Here is a 17331-nt window from a genome sequence, read left to right as displayed (position 1 = left end):
ACTGAGATTAAATCTGAGCACTCTAAATCAGACTTTTCCTTTCATTGAATGTAAACAATCAAATCTCACTGTGAAGTCCTTTCCTGCTTTACTCAGCAACAGGCTCTTGCATTTCACCTCTCTTTTATTTAGTGAAAATTCTCCAACTTAAAAGACGGTTTTAATAAAAGTGTTTCATATTCAACAGGAGGCATCTGAAATCTCTTTTATCCTGGCACTACAGAGCTGGAGGAAATCTGACCTGAGCAACTCTCAGAAAGAGTTTTTTAAGAACCGTGGTCAGATTGTTATCTCTCTCACTCCTGTCTAAATCCAGAATATATCTATTGATTTCTGAAGAGCTGGTTCTGAGTTACGTAAGAGAAAGTAAGATAAAAATGGATAGTTTGCTTTTTCAAGGCTCTTGGCAGGTATCACCCTTGCAGTGCTTTGCTCAAAGTAACTTACTCTACCTCCTGCTGCCCCCAAGTGCTTTTCCTCAAATACCTTCTTGCCCACTTGGAAATTTAGGTGCTTTAAAGTGCAGAGAAGCCTTCTCATTGCCAGGCAGACTGCCAGGCCTCTGTCTCCACCAGGCACTGCCTGGGAGAGCCTCCAGTCTGCTTCTCTGGAAGCAGCCTGAGCTGAGGGTGGGTTCCTCTGCCCTTCTAGAGACATTTGCCAGGTGAGGTAAGCACACTCAGGTACCAAAAAGCAGCTTTAACCCTCTGAGGCCAAATCAGGAGGTCAGCAAGAGGCCTCTGGTAACATGACATCCCATATGCACAGCCGAGCCCTGTGCTTCAGCAAGCATCTTTCTTTCTGCAGGGAATGTCAGGTAGAATCAGTCATCTAAAAAATGCACTCACTTTCTAATCAAATCACAGAGAGGGAGGGGATACCAAGAAAAAGAGGAGAAACTGGCAGGGAAGCCTGTCATTCTGGTCTGTAATAATTAAATAGTGCTTGAATGTATACATTGAGAAAGCCTCATTTGCCCTCCCCCTCCTCAGACACTAATTTAAAACATATCACAGTTTTTGCAAAGGCATTCCTAATACTATTGTGCTGCAAATCCTGTCTGATCCAACCCTCAAATATTTATGTAAACTGAAATATGTCTGGAAAGAAGTCAAAAAAATCCCCCAAATATGCCACACAATCTAATTCCTACGTATCTGTCCCTCCTCATTTATATTCATGTTAAATCCTTTCCAACTGGTTTCCAACTGGTACGTGGTGGTTGATGAGTGATAATTGCAGAGCCCATTTCTTTGAGTGCATTGATGGCCTAACCTCTTGCCAAACAATTTAGTCTGGAATTTTCAGCAGTCACAAAAAAGATTTTACAGCAACCTTTTTTTTTTCCCATTTGCACATAGATACATGTAGTCAGAAAAAAAATATTATTTGTTATTATTGACAGTGTTCAGAAAGATGTAACTTCAAAAAAAAATTAAGTTGAATTCTTTCTACTCTAGGGTCCAGGGTATGCTTATCCACCATATCCTGCTTAGCTGACAGATTCCAGTAAAAGCAGGATAAAAAGTATCTGAAAAATAGATATGTTTAAAATGCAGGTACTTGTAAAACCCTTCTGTACCATTTGCAAATTGCATCTGTCTCTCTGTTTCCAGAGTTGTGGCTGACAGATGCTGCTGACTCGCTTCTCAGTGGAATGGCAGTGCTGAGCAGCGCAAGGGATGTGTGAGAAATGTGCCACATTCTCAGCTGGCTCGTGTACCTGCTGATCCCCCCTAGAGGTGATGAGAGCCTGCAATTTCATTGCCTGCAGTGGTGAAGAATGCTGCCAGGGCTGGGGTGCGATGGGCATCTCTCCACTGAGGGATGAGGGAGGATGACAGGCTGCACCCGTGACGTGCAAGAAAGTTGGGAACCCCTGCTCACAAAGTACCCAGAATTATTTGTGCCTGAGCAGTCTGTGTCTTGAGGGATAGGTCCATCTTGGGAAGACAGTGTTACTTCCTTCATAAAACTAATCTGGCATTTCTGCCTTATTTGGGCCCTTTTGTAGTGCTCTTTCTCCTTATATACAGCTATTTCAAACCCCTCATTTTGAAAGAAGATTGCATCAGCCACTGCTGTGCAAGGCCTGTATGACCCTGCCATGCTGAGCAGCTCCAGGGCAGCCATAAATTGAAGAAGCACAGAATCCCAAAACCACAGAGGTGGCCACATCCTCCTGCTCTGCAGTAGAAGAAGAAAATGCAGAGCAGAAAACTATGCAGAGCCACCTCCGTGATGCTGTAATTATGATGGAGGCTAGTGGTAACCTCAGAAGCATGATGGGAAGATACCTTTACAAGTGGATTCTTTCTAAGAGTCAGATGTGCTGATCTGCTGTTACAGGAATATTTGTAAGCAAGAATGAGATGAATTAAATCTGGAATCTGTATAACTTTGGGACATTTTTGGCAGAAGAAAACTAAGTATGTCGCCAGCTAGTTATGCAGCAGTAAGAAGAAAAGGTTTGTCCTATCTTACGGGGTTTTTTAGGGTTTGAATGTACAACACGAAAGCTGGTAGGACTACAAGCTGGACATCTGACAAAATGGCAACCTTCCCCTCTCCTTTCTTTCTGTCTTCAAAAGAAAAGCTCTGAGTATATTCAGCGGTTCTGCAGTCTTCCCCCTGTCAGTTTGTATCAGTTCCTCACCCTGCTCTCTGAGGGATGGGACATTCATGTAGTCAGCACAACCATTTCAGGTTTTAAGAGATTGCCCACACAAGCCTCTCACCAGTCCTTTTCTGCTGCCTGGTGGCCTCTTGGGTGGGGATCTCACCTGGAAGTGCATCCTGACCCCCCAAAAACAGACCTTAGAGAAAGATTCTGTGTCCAAGCTGGTTCCATATGGGCAAGTCAGTCCTAACAAAGCAGACAATGTCTCTATTTGGATTACACTTCTTTCTTTCCTGCAAATATCCTAGTGAGTGTGATCCACCTGATTTCTTCTACCACTTTTAACACAATATTTTGCAAATATTTTTTACCTTTGAAACCTCTGTTTTCATGTCTTGTGAACTGTTAAATAAGAACTGTACAGATATTCTATTTTTTTCCAAAGACTGCATTATGACAGAACACTTTTAATTAAAAAAGAGGATTTATTTAAGGATATGTTTCTGTTAACTATTAGACTACCTTGGAAATATTCACTGCACAGATCTTTACCTCTGAAACGTCACTGCATGGAAGATTAACAGTATCGAAATTTAACTTTCTGTCTTTTCTGTCAATAGTTATTTCAACTAGATCTATTCTGCTGTTTCTTCAAAATAATATAGCAGTATAAAACCGCTGCTGGCCTCAGGGGAAGCAATCAACTCCAGCCAGAAGTACTGGAAATTTCTGCATTTATCTAGGGAAAGATTTTGCATTTTGAATATACTTAGGTAGAGCTAGTCAGCAAAAAGAGTTAGAAAGACATTGCTACATTAAATATGTGTCAATTTTATTTGTCAAAGCAGGTCCCAAAGTGGGATTCTGAGTTTGGGTGAGGTTAAAGGAACACATGTGTCCATTATTTCTTCTAAATATGATTATTAAATCATGTATTTTTTAGACACCTAACATTTCAATCCTTATCTTTTGGCTCTAGATCTACATTGCTGGAGTGGGAGTAGGCAGATTTTAAAACAGCAGCTCATAATTTTAACCCTTTTCAAATTTACAGTTTGGTCGACAGGTGTGTCTTCTCAGTTTTTTAAAGTTATGGAATTATTCTGATATGCATCAACTGACCTAGTAGAAATTATCTACTAAAGACTAGGCAGCTGGGAAACTATTTAATGAAATGAAAAATCCTCTGTACTTTCTTATATTGGTATTCATTGCGTATGACTTTGTTATGTGCAGCAAGGCTTATTTTCCAAAAAGAAGGACTTTTAGAAACTGCAGAGAGATTATATACCATACACCTAGACTTCATTCTACCTCTGAAATGATGGCTTTAATAGTGCTCGTAAGTTCTAACACTTATAAAGCTGAAACTGGTTCATGCCTCTAAGCAAGGGGGCATAGGGAGAAGTCCTAACCATCTGCTTTGAGAGTTCTCCCCTGGTCCAAAGCATGAAACTAATACTCCTTTTAAAACTGAATAGAAAGTTCTCTTATTTGCAGCCACCTTAACAATAGAATCAAAGTACTTCCACTCCGTATATCACCAGATTATAGGACCTGAAATATTCAAAATCCCATTCTATTTTAGAAAAAAGAGGAGATCTGTTCTTTGAAAGAGTCAAGACCACTGAATTTAAACTAGAATAGAGCAAAAAGGTTGAATGAACAAAACTGAAAGTGTCCAGCAACCACTCCCCCCAGGAACAAGATCACTTGCATCTTATTCAAGAAATAATTTCATCTTTCTTAGAACGGTGGAAGATGCAAAGGTATAAAGCAGTTTTAATGGGAAGAGGAATCAGTCAAGAGTTATTTATTCAGCTTTCAGCTCATTTCATCCTATGAAAAGCAGAAGGAATTCAGGACTACGTCCGGTCAGGTGTAAACATTTTCAGGCATAAGGAACTCCACAGCCTCTTTGGGCAACCACTTCCAATGCTTGATTAACCTTAGAGTAAAACTGGTTATTTCTATATTCATTGGGAATGTCTTGTATTTCTGTTTGGGTATATTGCCTCTAATCCTTTCACTGGAATTCCGGCGATAAGAACCTGGCTCTTTGTTCTTTATTACGTCTTTTCAAGTACTTATACACCTTGATAAATTTTTCTGAGGCTTCTGTTCCCCCAGCTGACCAGTCCCTGTTGTCTCAGCCTCTTCTTCTGTACCAGGTGCTCCTCCAGTGGCCTTCACTGGACACATTCCAGCATATCCGTATGTCTCTCACACTGGACTGGACACAGTGCTCCAGATGTGATTTACCAGTACCCAGTAGCGTTGGCAAGGCTCTTTCTAATGCTGTCAAGCATGCTATTACCTGTCTTTGCCACAAAGGCTCATTCCCAGATCATAATCAGCTCCTTATTCACCAGGATACCCAGGCCTTTTTCTACCAGTTACTGTCCAGGTGGTTGTCCTCCAGTCTGTTTTGGTGCACAGGGTTTTTCCTGACAGGTGTGGGATTTTGCATATCCCTTGTTGTGTTTTGTGAGGTTGCCCTCTGTCAGTTTCTCCAGTCTGAATGTCACCACAACCATGTGGTGTGCATCAGCCACTCCTCCAGTTTTTCACCATGTGCCAACTTGTAGAGGGTGCACACTCCCCAGTCTCCCATGTCACCAATGAAAATGTTAAACACTTTTAGTCAAGTACGAACTGCTGATAACACCCACTAATGACTGGCCCTTGGTTACATTTTGTATTGCTGAAGCTGGAAATTCAGATAGCTTTCTGTCCATTTCACACTCAACTTATTCAGCCTGTGCTTTCTCAGCTTCTCTATGAGGCTGTCACAGAATAAAGTGTCAGAGGCCTTACTAACTGAAGGTAAACAACCTCCTCTGTTCTCCCTTCATACACGTACAAAGGCTGTCAGGTTACTTAGAAAAGAGTTCCTCTTTGTAAATCCATGCTGACTACACACAATCACTTTCTTGCAACTGGAAATAGTTTCCAGGATTATCTGCTCCATGATTTTCATAGTGATTGAGGTGAGTCTAGCCATCCTATATTTTCTCAGATTTTCTTTCCTGTCTTTCCTCAGAAGTGATGTTTGCTTTCTGTCACCCCACAGGAATGACTCCCATCATCGTGATCTTTCCAAGATAAGCAAGAAAGCTTACACTGAACAGCAACCTCAGCAGTTTTGAGAGCATCCCATGAGATTCCATGTCTTGTAAATTTACAGGGTCTGTAAGTGTTCCCTAACCTGATCTGATGCCTTGAGTTTTAGCTCTCATGTATTTCACATTCTGTGCTGCCTAGGGGTGTAGTTCTGAACCTCATATTAAGTCCCAGTGAGCTCTCTTCACAGAGTGAGTAGATTAAACAAATGCTTTTCCTGCTGAAGACCAAGGACAGTGAGTATAACTTTTAGGCCCAACAGCATCAACAATGGTGGACTGAAGAGAGAAAACAAGAAGGATGAGACCTCACAATCTGAGGCTGCCGTTGGAAAATTGAACCCCAAAATATAAATGGACCAAAACATATAAAAATGTAAGACCTGGTGACTGTTGATCCATTTAGTGACCATTCTAAGCCCACCTTGGGTGTAGCCCTGGTCAGGCCCTGTCCTGCCCAAGGTGTATGCTTAAAGGCCTTTCAATAAATACCTACTTTATTCTCTAGCTCTGTCCAGTCTGTTTCAGGTCAGCCTTCTCAAGGCATCAAACCCTCAAAGAAGGGTACATTTTCCTTGCCCTGGGTCCCCCATTGTTTTCACAAATTACTGAAGGTAAGTTTTTTCAACAAAGACCAAGTGGAAAAGTTCATTAGCACCCTGGCCATTTCTGTTTATTTTCTCCAGGTTCCTTGCCATGTTCAGCCTTGGCCTGTGCCCTCTCTAGAAGTTTACTGCTGAAATACCTGCAGAAACCTTTCATGTTATCCCTTGCCTCTTTCACCAGTTTCAAATCCACATAGGCTTCAGCTAACCTAACATCATCCTCGCATATTCAGTGCCTCTATATATCTCCTGGGTCTGTTTACAGAGTTTCTCCCAACTGTCCATTCCACAGAAAGGTGTTCCATGTGGTAGAGTCCCAGAAACACCAGGCCACCTTATCTATTGTGCGTTTCGCTATGGGTCACGTGTCTTCTGCTGAAGCCTTTCCAAATCAGCTTGTCTTGGCAGGCACCTCAAATACAGCAATATATCATCCACATATCAAAGGCAAGAGGAGAGGGGCACATGCAGGTGGCTTTTCATTAAAGCCCTCCCTTGTTTTACACTTGGCTCATTCAAGCTATTCATTAAATGTTCCTGGCTCTCTGATCACCTAGGCACAATCTCTTGTAGCATTCATAAGCACTTGGCCTGCTCCTGTTATAGGGATTAGGGAAAGTGAGGCTGGGTAGAAAGTGACTCAATTTCAACAAAGATTTCAAAGTTTCTTTTTGTTTCATTCTGCTTTGAGAGAAAGCCAGGGCATCATGGATTAAAGGGTCAAACTGGCCTTCAGAGAGTGTATTCCATGCTAGGTGCAAAGTGATTTTTTTTTATCTTAGACAGCATGTAAAGTGAAAATAGTAGAAACATGATGCAAGTGAAGTGACCAGTCTGCTCTGTCACTGAGCCTGTATTTCCTGTGTATTCTTACAGTGCTCCTTCCTTGACAGTCATTTCCTTCTGTTGCTTCATTTCTTATCTTCAGAAAGGTAATTTTTGTGGAATTTTCCTGAACTTTCCCTAACTCTTTCCATGGCTGCACCCTCTGCAGTGAACATTCAGAGGGTGCTGCTGCCAATGTGCCTGACTTCCCATAACTTCTATTTTGCATGTCCTACAGATAGTACCTCTTTAAAACTTCCTTTATTCTTGGGCAAGTACTGCACAGTGATGTCGAGATTTCACTGATCTGAGCAAACCGAGATTTACTGAGAAATAAATCTTGCCATATGAAAAGTTAGACCAAACAGCAGTGCAAAGCCCAAGGTTTGTGTGCTGCATGAGCTCCCTCCATCTGTTTGAAGCGTGGCAGTAGCATGCCTTTAGAAGCAGAATGTATAACAGTTCAAATACTATCTCCATGCTCTGCTGAAAGCACTGCGGCTTGCTGCCCCCTCAAATCTCAACTAGCCTTGCAAATTTTACTCCTTTAAACAATAGGAAAGAAATTACATTCCCCCAAACCATTGCCGTTCCATTTCCCATGTGAAATGTCAGCCACAGAAGAATGTGCACATATTTACAAAATCACTTCTCATGTAAGTTTTAATCAAGCTAGTAAATAACACTGATATTTAAGTAACAATTGTAAGGATCTCATTTTAAACCTTCTTTTGAGGTGAATAAAAGCAGTTAACTCCTCTCTACACTGTTGTTTCTGGTTATCTACAAGTTCATAAACAGAGCTTTCTGTTATTTTAACCTTAATGTTTGAAGACATTCTTTGGAATTTGATTTATTAATGGTTATTTCTCCGCTCACCTCAAATTCCCTTAGAAATAGACACCTCAGTGCCTCAAGCAGACCTCACAACTGATGTTCAATGTGTATTTCATTCCATGGCAAACTTCAGCTGACAAGGTGTAAGTGTGTAAAATCAATCTGAAAATAAGATGGTATTAAAAATGTCTTCTCATCTTGTAGCAGCAAAATCATTAGTCTCCATTAGTCATCACCTAATCACTCCCTCTATTTCGTGTTTCTACTTCTAATTGGAAAGTCTGTACAACAATGGATGAATCATTAGGGATTCAGGCTTTGGTTTTTTAGATATATAAAACCTAAACATTCCATTATGGACTTAAATTTTGTTGTAGAAACTACATTTTACCATCCATGTTAGAAAATCCTATAAAGTAAAAACTGCACTTTAACAGGAATAATTGTACATTGCGAAGGAATAAAACACACAGAGAGGACAAAGGAAAAGTCCTAAGACTATGAATGAAGAGAAATACCAGGTTACTCCCTTGACTTCATACAACAATCTATCTCTTCCTTTGGGGTGGTAAAGAGTTTCCTTGCCAGGAAAGGATACCACTACCTCAGATTAGGATCAAATAAAGAGGTCAAAGTCATTGGATATGGCATGTGTGTTCAAAATTCCAGATAATACAAATATGTCCCTATATTCATTATTCTCCAAGCATTTATTTTCTCTGTATATCCAAAGAACCTACCTTCTCCAGCACTGGGATATTATGGTCTCAGCCACAACAGGTGAAGAAAGTCCTCCTGGACGAATGGTTATCTGGTCTATGGACTTGGACCTTTGCAGAAGCCCACCAGCACTTTATTCTTTCTCTTGGCACTGTCCTTATCTGACATCAAAGTCCAGCCAGCAGAGGCAGCTACTCCTTTTGTCTCCATCTCTATTTCTCTTTGTTTCAGAGCTCCCAGCCGGACTCAGCCATAATGCAAACAGCCAAATGAGTAGCATGAAACAGTCCAAACCTCACAGCCTAAGACCACAGAAACATGTTAGGTGAGCAAAGAGCTTGATACGTAAACGTAGACAAGTTGGATTTGTCTGTTGGTTTCAGGCAATACGTCCTCATCCCACATGTTGATATTAGAATACACCAGAACACACAAGAATTTCATCATTTAGAAGGCAATTCAGAAGGACATGATGGTCCATCCCAAATATGTGAAAGGTTATCGATAAGCATAACTGGGTAGAAATACTATGCATGTATTACAAAATGTATTACAGGAAAAGTCACCATTTCTTTCAAGGTAGTAGGAAGAAGAAAGTAATTTAATTTTCTGGTATTATCTTTACCAAGAAAAGGAACTATACCACATTTGTTGATAGGTCATAGTCTCCAGAATTATAATAAAATATGCATTAAATATATAATAAGATAAAACCATCTCCCTGAGCATTTTATGTTTGTGTATGCTTGGCTTTTTTTTTCTTATTTAGTCAACATTTTCCTAGCAGTGGATCAATCATTTCTGCAGCTTGTCTGCAATCACACAGAAGCATTTTAGAGTAGAGAGGATGAGTGATGAGAACTTTACACACATACTGGGGCAACTCTACCCATTACCTTAATACAAACCTATAATACTCACAATATCCTTTATGGTCACAGAAAAAGTTCTTGGATAAGAAAGAGATTTCCTAATAAAAAATACCACTCAGACAGGGTCAAAGTAAACAGCCTCCTCTGCTTCCCTCTTTTGACCTTGTGGAGGTCTGTGTATGGTACATCTGTAAAAAATAGTTCACAGGGTTCACAGGCCTTTTTCCTATCAATGGGTTTTGTTTTGGCACAATTTGAAAAAATTGGCAGTATTGCTTGTTCTGACACCCTTCAGATAGTTCTTCAGTTCATGTAAAACATGAGCCTAGGAGCTGACCGGAAGCAATGATATGGTCTTGCTTGTAGAACAACATTCCTCTCAAAATATATTGCCTGATGTGCACCCCTGCTCTTGTAACAGAGAATTTACAAACAGAGCTTAAAAAGTGGCAAGGCCAGAACATTAAGCAGGATCTTGCAAGAGAGCTCCAGCGAGGTCTGAGGCTCTGCAATTCATTTGTAGCTGAGAGGGTAGCATTACTGGAAACTTCTTCAGTTTATATCCTTGTAAACAGCTTTCCATGCTCAGCATAAACCAGCTGGGAGCCACACTTTCTCCCCTGGTTCTTTGGCCAGGGGTGTGCATTTCTTTTTCTTTGGGACATTTGTGAAACAGGAACCACAGAAGCATTTCCAAGGAAGTCAGCAATTTCCTAATCTCCTGCAAGTGTACTGTTCAGAATTTACACTAATATCAGCTTTTCTTTATTTTGTGAACATGGCAGCAAATCCTCCTTTTGGTATATGTTCTCCAGATCCTCTAGTTCCAACAACTCAGACCATGGGGAAAACAGTTATGTGACAGACAAAAATTTCAGTCTCACCAATTCAAAGATAAAAATAGACCTAAGTCTGGTGTGTGTGATACACCTCGGTTCCAAACTACTTAGGCACTTACTTCTTGGGTGCTGAATGAATACAGCCACAACATGAGTAGGCTGGCATGGGAAAGAGAAGATGCACTTTTATACTGACTTATATTACCAGGATGGGGCACAAAAATGGGGGAAAAGGAAAAAGCAAACAGGGATGAGGTCTCTTTTGGTTTCCTTCATTTCCCATTACCATTTCCCATTGCATCTACATACATTCTGAAATTACTTAGAGACTATGCGTTTCTTATATGACAATTCAGGGCATTAACTGCTTGTTTCTGGAAGAAGTTTTATTTGGACATCTGTGGAAAGAGGCCTTTTTCTCACTTGTGGAGGCGAAGCTATGACGAACAAGGGTTGACAAAGTGCTGTTCAAGATACACTAGCTAAGTGGTTTCAAGACAAGTATAAGCTAAAAAAACCAAAGCATAACTAAATATGTGACTTCAAAACCTCCACATCAAAACCTCTAAGTTCCCTCTCTTCATCTTTAATTTTTTCTCTTTCTAAGCAATTTAGGGGGCTGGGGAGAAAAGATCTGTTTTGAAGAGGGAAGTAATGAAGTAAATCTGGTAAAATAAAAAATCTCTAGAAGATAAAGAAGAGTTGGAGATAGTTCTATGTAAACATAAAACCTGATCTAGAATTCCAAAAGATTTTGTTTAAATGTTGTGCAATTTAAAAGAACTCATCTTCTTTTCAACCTGTAAATCAGTTTCTCCATGAAATGTGGAAGAAAAAGGTCCCACCCTACTATTAAGAGATACATATGAGCATAGAAAAAGTTTGCACAACATCCTGTTTGTCAAGATAGTCTTGATCTAGTTCTCTTGTCAGTAAAGCCACTTTAAGCCAGCAAAGTCACAATTTGTTTGCTTGAATTTTTTTTCTTCCTAGCAATTTCATAATTTTTATATTCTTTGTGATTTTTTTTTCCAGTCTCAAAACACTAAAAAATTTGGTTGAGAACAATACAACAAAACAAATCAATGCATGTGAGTAACCACAATAATCACATTGCTTCTCTTTCTTTTGGTGAAACACTAAGTAGCTGCTGACTTTTAGTGAGGAGGGAAAACAAAGACCTGTTAGTATTCCTGTGCACATTTTTTTATTTCAATTAGTAGCTGATTTTAGAAAAAGAAAGAAACAGAACTGATCTGATGTCTTTCCTCTCAAGATCAACCCACATCCTTCCTAGGGCAGGAGGAGCACGTGAATAAAACACAGGACATTTGCCACTTCTTGGCTTGCATTACCCAGGTTATTCCATTGCCTCCCTGAGAACAACAGGAACAGAATTCAGCAGAGTGGTTTGCTCACTGGAGAAGTGAAGTCAAGAGAATCTGCTGAGGCATTTTGGCATAGGCACACTGAGTGTTGAAAAATCCCTTCTGCAAAGGACTGTTTTTCTGGCTCTGTGAGTAAATCTGTAGGGAGCAATTTTCTCTTCAGATGTGTGGCTTGTCCTCACATGGAGAAGTGCTAGTTGCATCAGGCTTGTTTTAAAAAATGCAAGACAGAGAAGGGGAAGCCAAGGACAGAGCTAACAAAGCAGAAGCACAGCCTGAAAAGACAGCCAGGCAGCAGGCACTGTGACCCAGGAACCTGCACACCAAAAGGGCATGTCTGGGAAATGTTTTTTTATGTCAGGCTCATGTCAGAGTTCCACCACTTTGACCCAATTTCCTGATCAGCTGCATGATGGGACAAGGGAGATTTTAGATTTCCTATCCTGTGATCCACGTAATCTAAGTTGACCTGTCCCACCAGGGCCAGCTCCCATGCATCAATGGAAGAAGAGAGACATGCTGAGGACCTGGGAACCTGCCTCTGACCCCTCAAAATGAGAACTGTGGTGCAGGTTGCCTTAGGCACATTGCAACCTCAACCTCAAGATGCACCTATGGGAGTGGGGAAGGGGAGGGAGTAGCCAGGGTGTCTGTAAAAGGTCCTGCAAACATCATTCCATGTAATAAATGAAGGTAGAGCACTGTAAATTTGGGATAAGAAGTTGTTAAGACTGACAAACACCTTGGAAATGCTGACACCTGATAAATATCAAGAACATTTTAGAAGTTTGAATGAGATGTGAATGATGTAGGTGATAACTGTAAGCACATACAGAAGCTCTTCAGGCTTCTGCCACCAACAGCTGACTCCCAAGTGAAAGAAGTGGTGTGGATGACAGGCCAGCATGAAAGCAAGGCTTATGAGAAACATGGACTTTCCAGACTTTATTTTTGGCTCTGCCAATTCTGCTGCCATCTCTTTATACACATAATCCTGCTGCATTCTTAAGACCTGCTAAAAACCCTTGCTTTCTCATTAAGTTTATTATAAGTTGCAATGATGCAATGATGTTTGTATATGGACAATGACATGCTCTCATGGCATTTATGACCCTTGCCGCATGTCACAGCAGGATATATGTATCCTGTCTCTCCCTCTGCCCCACGGTGTATGGTTGCTTTGTTGAACTTATATTTCCAGAGTGACCTTGAACACAAGATGCAGATGTAACCCACTTTTGCCCAATCTCACTGGCAGTGCCTGCAAGCCCCACACCTGCAGGGGGGAAGAGTGTACCAAACCTCCTCCTCCAAGGGAAGATAGGCTTGTAAGACTAGCTAATTAAATCACCCAAGATAAGCAGCTGGAGTCAAATGCTTCTGCATGATTTATGTTTGCCACTGCTCCTTATTCCATGGACATATTTTTTGAGATCTATTTCTCTTTTGTTCTGCAAGGGACAGTAGAGCTGCAAAAGTGAAAAGTTAAGGAGCTTAGTATCCCTTTAGTTCATTATTCTCTGCTCTCTGGAGAGGCTCCCAGAGTCAGGACATTTGTGTTTGCCTTCATAAAAAATAGTAGTGATTAAATTTATATTAGTTCAAATGTTTCTGTGGTATGGTCCTGTTAATTTGCCCTGTGCACAGAATTCAGCCGAGTCAGCTTTCACCACTTCAAAACCATATGAAGGGAGGAATGGAAGTGCTTGTTTTGGGCATTTCCCAAAACACAAAAATAGTAGTAATAAAAATATGGAAGGCATATGGTGGGCTTGTGTCAGGGGATGCAGCTGAGGCTAAGAATATGTACACATGTAATTCTTCTCCCGTAGTGAAATATGTTTATTCTTTGAGGCTGTTAGAAAACTAGAGATTTCTTTTTCCAAGCAAGAATTCACACAATTGTGTTGTAATATAATATACACTATCCAGTATATGATAAAATTAACAAACTAGGCATCATAAGTTTAGAAGGTAGTTAAATACTAATTCTTTGTGCATTTGAAATTATCATGAAGGGAGAAAAAGAGGCATCACTTATGCTATGGCACCAAAGCTATAAAGTTAATTGGTTTTCTCATCCCCCCACCAGGACGGTTAACAGAACATATTTTTTAGATATAGTAAAAAAGGGAGGTAGTGGAATTTGAACAAGAGCAGCATGGCATTTCCTTGCAATAGATTCCTGTTACAGTTACATAAGATCAAGAAAGATATCAGAGATGGTGCAAACCAAGGGTTTGTTTTGCCTGACACAGGGAAAAGTTGTTCAGTGCTGGTTCATCTCAGCAAAGCTATTATCCTTTGAATGCTAGAAAGGTCAGCTGGGGTTATCTGCTGGATAACTACTGGCTGCCCAAATTCATGGGAGGGAGCTTTGCTCTTGCACCATTCCTTCTGAAACAACATATTGTTATTTGGGCCATTGTTTATGAATCTGGCTGCTATGAGTCAGTCCTCTTCTCTGACCCCCTTTTACAGCTGTCTGTAAAAGGGGGACAGAGAAGTAAACAACTTTCCAGATGGGCTGATATCTCACTGTTCATGGGCAGCTCTGCATGAATATCCTTGTGTGTCACCCCACTGGAGGAGGTGTGTGGTACAGCTACTCAGTTTGCACAGTGGTGTACAGGAACCCAAAGATGGACCTAGCTGATAACACTGGCTGGAATCCAAATAGAAGTGAGCACACCCTACTTTGCTCTCTCTCTGATGCTGTAATTGAATATTCCTGGAAGACTGCAGGTGATAAAGATACATAAATAATAATAAATAGTATTTGCAAGAAATTTAAATCCACTTACCTGACCACTAGGCTGAAACAAAGGACCGTTTCTGGATTTGATTCTGCTGTGAATTAATAGTCATTTTGATTTTAAAAGTTTGAATTTCTTCACTAATAACATGTTTGTAAAATAGTTAACTGACTTTCTTGGCATTTTGTGTTGTGGAGGCCACGTAAGTGTGCCCTGTTTGTGATATCATTAAGGAAATGGTGTTTGTGCAAGTTCAAGTGAGATGTTACATCTGGCATCCTGTTAATGGCTTTTAAACCAGGTTCTCTCTCTGATAAAAAATGCTGATCTGAACTTTTCAAGACATTAGTTAAGTTTCAGGAGTATATAAATTTTTCATTACTGTAGTTTACATGGGTAATGTCATCAGGATTCAGTCCTCTTTGCACTTAACTGCGCACTGCAACAGAGATTAACATGGATTGCTCCTTAATGCAAATAATTCATTCAGTTTTCCCCACTGTAAAATTTGCTTTGGCATTTGATTTTTTGATGTGTAAGAAGCCAGAGGCAGATAGCACTGACCATTAAAAACACTGTATTATTGATTGATGTAGACTAAAAAAAAAGCCATTTAATTACTAGAAAATTAAGTCTTGGCTGTTTTTCCTGATACTTAAGGATCATTAAAGGGCATAGTTGAAATTTGAGCTTTTCTGCAGGTTGACTAACATATATACCAGTACACCTATTATTCCCATTCTCAAGAGACAACCAAGTAATATTGAGGAAGATATTCTCTGGAATGCACACATAAATGTTTCTTAATTATTCGAATTCTGTCTTTGTGGGAGTATTTTTGCCTAAGCAAATAATTGCCATAATCATACTTCTCAAGGATCTTAGATGATTCTTAAAATAAATAAATAAATAAATAAATAAATTCAACATTACTCTGATAAAATTAGGTCTTTGCTTGTCAGGTCCAATATGTGTTTTCTGCTAGATACAGATCTTCTGAACTCATGGTGCCAAGTGATATCCCTGTTGACAGAAACAGCAGAGTTCTTCAGATAAAGACAGATCCTAAATCATGAAAATTTCCCTACTTTATATGAAACAAATAAAAACATTATGAATTTTCCTTTTCAGGCATTTCTACTTCTGGATGATGTCCTCCAGTGCCCAGTGCTGATATTCCAGTTTTTCACTTCAAGATGAGCTGAAGAGATGGAAGTAAATAAAACAAGCTGTCCAGAAATATTTTTTATAGTTTATCAATTCACATAACACATTTTTTCTCATTTGAAACTGTAGGCTTTTTGATAGGGAATAAACATCTTCTAAAACATGTTCATCAACCAAGCTGCTATTCAGTGAAAAAATTATTTTGGAAAAACTGATTTCGATGTTTGGGTGAACATTTCTTAATCAATACTGAGATATGAAGAGACAGTCTTGAGATATGTGAGCTTGTACTGAATTATTGTACTGAATTATGTTGTGTGTGCAGAAAATGTCCATGCTGTCAATAATACCAATGTGTGAAAGAATTCCCTCTGCTCCATTACTTGTGATCTCTATTACAGTGTCTGAGCAGCCATCCTTTAATTGCTTGTAAGGGTTTTAAATTTCAGTAAGAGTTCATAATTAGGCATCTCTTGGTCATTGAATTGACACTCTTCAATGCTGCATCACTGAGGTAACAAGAGTGAACAGCAATCTGGTAAGTTATGCTTTAAACAGAGGTAAATTTGGCTTAAACCACTACTACTTGTCAGTTGAAATCAAATCCATGCTTCTTACCAGATTTCTGTGCCATTGCAAGATTGCTGGATCCTCAAATATAAAAGCGTGGGGTGCCTGTGAGAAACTTCCTTAACTGCGTTTCACAGCCTGCAGAACCTTTAATACACTGACATGTGCACAGCTCTTACTTCATTGCACAGGGAGCTCAGAATAGACCTTCTGGGAGAAACTGAGCTGATGCCAGAAATTCAGATATGCCCAATTCCCCTTAAGAAACAGCACAGAATTTTACATACTGCAAACAGGATTTTGTCACAGCATAGGGATTTGGCCTCCAAAATGCCACCATCTCCTACAATGAGCTATTTGCAGCAAGTTTCTGCTCTTGCCAGGACTGCTGTCAACCACCTCTTCTGACTGCAAGAGGCATCACTTCCTCTTGGAGCAGCTGCTTTCCTCCATGTCAGCAGAATGATGACAGATTGTGGGTTGAAATTATTGCAAATCTGGCATTTATTTTCCCACTTTTTAGCCTAAAACCCATTTTTGACTGGGTTTCCAGGGCTTTGTGTCAAACAGTAAGATGTGATGAGATTCTCAGGATAAAGTTCCTTTAGCACGTTTCTTTAATTATAAAGTTTGAATTTGCATCAGGTGTCAGTTTAAATAAACAGTGTAATTGCCTTCTTTTCAAACCCCCCTTCAGTTATTTCTGCATATGCCAATAGATTTCTGTGGATTTGATTAGGATTTGAAAGAGATTAGTGATCATCTAAGACTTCTAAGACTGAAAAAGTTGAATACTGTATAATTCTTTCTTTTTTGTGGACTCAGAGTAACCACCTTGCTTGTCCTGAAGTGCAGAAGATGCACTGAAATTCTGTCATTTTAAGGTATCTGTCATGAAGTTCAGTCAAAATAACCTTTGGCCTTTCCTGAGAATCATGGCGTATATTAGAAGCATCCTACCTCCAAGTTGCTCTGAGACCCAGATGTTAAAAAGGGAAAAAAATTGTAGT

At 39.9% G+C, this 17331-nt stretch overlaps 1 long non-coding RNA gene across 1 annotated transcript in view; it reads left to right on the top strand.

Annotated features, from left to right (window-relative positions):
• The window catches only part of LOC136373775 (uncharacterized), a 31245-nt gene extending 15354 nt beyond the window's left edge, over positions 1-15891 (top strand). The window contains exons 2-4 of the long non-coding RNA XR_010745729.1: positions 6271-6356; positions 11476-11531; positions 15716-15891. This is a non-coding gene — a long non-coding RNA (uncharacterized lncRNA). The remainder of the gene's footprint in view (positions 1-6270; positions 6357-11475; positions 11532-15715) is intronic.
• The last annotated feature ends 1440 nt before the right edge of the window (positions 15892-17331 follow it).

The sequence above is a fragment of the Sylvia atricapilla genome, chromosome Z (genome assembly GCF_009819655.1).
Source record: "Sylvia atricapilla isolate bSylAtr1 chromosome Z, bSylAtr1.pri, whole genome shotgun sequence".
Classification (NCBI taxonomy): Eukaryota; Metazoa; Chordata; class Aves; order Passeriformes; family Sylviidae; genus Sylvia; species Sylvia atricapilla.
Note: the sequence above shows the minus strand (reverse complement) of the source record. Positions and strands in the feature narration are given on the sequence as shown.